This window comes from Vombatus ursinus, unplaced genomic scaffold (assembly GCF_900497805.2).
Source record: "Vombatus ursinus unplaced genomic scaffold, bare-nosed wombat genome assembly UNPS02010461.1, whole genome shotgun sequence".
Classification (NCBI taxonomy): domain Eukaryota; kingdom Metazoa; phylum Chordata; class Mammalia; order Diprotodontia; family Vombatidae; genus Vombatus; species Vombatus ursinus.
The window spans coordinates 12039862-12041118 of NW_020950239.1; the positions used below are offsets into that span (position 1 = coordinate 12039862).

Here is a 1257-nt window from a genome sequence, read left to right on the forward strand (position 1 = left end):
GTTCCAAACTGCTCTCCAGAATGATCGGACCGGTTCACAACTCCTTTTGCCTCTGTATCCCCAGCACTTAGCACAGCGCCTGGCACACTAAATGTTTATTCACTTTCTCGAGGACTGAGATCGTTTCAGTCTGGTCTTGAATCCCCAGCATCCAGCATGCAGCAGGTGCTTAATGAATGCCTGAGATCCGATTACTTGCTAGATTGGTTGAGACCGTGCACAATGTTGTCTTAACGAAGAGCCCCAGGGCCAGGTCCTGGGAAAGGCAAATAGGAGTGGCGGAGGTGGTGGGCAGGGCCATCACCGGCAGGATGGGAGAGGCGCAGGCTCCTGGCCCAAGCAGGTGGAGCCTGAGGGGGACTGACTCGCGGAAGGGGAGGGGCACTGGCCCCAGCAGACTGACCAAGGCTGCCTCGCCAGCCGCCTCTGCTCCTGGCTCCTCCGCGCTTGCAGCTCCCTGCTAGTGGCTTCCTGAGTCCCGTGGACGCTTTAAAGGGTAAGCGGGGGCTTGGAGGGCTCTGGAGGAGCGCGGTGCCCGGGTCCAGGCTCTGGCCCCTGAAAGCTGCCCCTTTCTGCCGCCCGGGCTCCAGACCGCGGGCTGCCTTGTCTCCTGGGAGCCTCCGCCTCTGGGAGTGCCAGGGAGTGGAAGGGATGGGGGGAAAGGAAAACGGGGGGACTCCGAGGTCATTCCGGGGTAGGAGGAGCATCAGACAACCGTAGAATTCTTTTCCTTTAGGAAGACTGCAAACTGGCTGGTCAGCTGGCGCGCAGCCCAGACAGCTAGAGGATAGACGCGCTTGCTTAGCAGGAGGAGGACGAAAAGCCTTCAGTGTAAACGAAAGGGGAAAAAAAAAAAAAAAAAAGAGGGGACTGTGAGTGGAAATCGGGAGGTGAGACCTTTTTTTTCTTGGAGAAATAAAAAGCCGAAATCAGCCACGCACCGTTTCCCTGGGAATTCCTGAGTTGAGATTTGTAAGTTTGACAATCAGTCATTGACTGCCGCTGATGACGTTTGGGGGACCTGTCGGAGGGCCTCGGAGCCGGGGCCCGGAGAGGAGCGGGCCGGGCCGAGGTCCTGCTTGGCAGCACCCCTGTGCGGTCCAGAGCGGACTGGAAAAGGCTGGCCTCGAGGGATGCCACGGCAAGTAGCAGCTCTGCGCGTGAGATCACCAAAGGCAACGGGACCGAAGCCTGCGCTGAGCCGCTGCGGCCCCTCCCAGGCCATTGCATCCCCTCCCAGGCCATTGCATCCCCTCC

At 59.4% G+C, this 1257-nt stretch overlaps 1 protein-coding gene across 3 annotated transcripts in view; it reads left to right on the plus strand.

Moving 5' to 3' along the window:
• Positions 1–384: 384 nt before the first annotated feature.
• Positions 385–1257, plus strand: part of ANXA3 (annexin A3) — a 53227-nt gene continuing 52354 nt past the window's right edge. The window contains exons 1-2 of one of the 3 annotated variants that reach the window (XM_027854650.1): positions 385–496; positions 737–890. The gene's annotated coding sequence lies outside the window, so the exon portion shown is untranslated. The other 2 variants (XM_027854648.1, XM_027854649.1) reach the window with 2 other exon arrangements.